We start from the raw sequence: 422 nt of genomic DNA, 5'->3' as shown, positions 1-422 counted from the left end.
ACCGCCCTTACATTAAAGGCAGCCAAAGAGTCTCCAACTTAGGGAGCGCCAGGCCTGGCTCAGTCTCGGCCCATCCCACTTCAGCCCCAGCCCATTTTACACCCCAGACCACTGAGGCTCAGAGAGGCCAAGCGACTCGCCCGCCGCCCCACAGCGGCTCCAGCTCTGCTGCCCGTTTACAGCGCCGGGAACCGGCGGCTACACCTCCCGCCCGGCTGTCCCTTTAACGTTTCTAGGGCGTCCCTGGAAGGCCTGGGGCGCGGCGCTGAGGTCTCCGCTCCCGCTCCCCCGGGCCAGGCTGCAGCTCCGGGCGGGTCAAGGTCGCAGCGGCGCCCCTCGGAGCCCCCGCCCGGCGGAGGGGCCGGCCTCGCGTGGCGGCGCCGCCCCCGGCCCTGGTCCCGGTCCCGCCCCGCCGGCGCCTC

Source organism: Hylobates moloch, unplaced genomic scaffold (assembly GCF_009828535.3).
Source record: "Hylobates moloch isolate HMO894 unplaced genomic scaffold, HMol_V3 SCAFFOLD_34, whole genome shotgun sequence".
Classification (NCBI taxonomy): domain Eukaryota; kingdom Metazoa; phylum Chordata; class Mammalia; order Primates; family Hylobatidae; genus Hylobates; species Hylobates moloch.
This window is presented reverse-complemented; position numbering follows the sequence as displayed.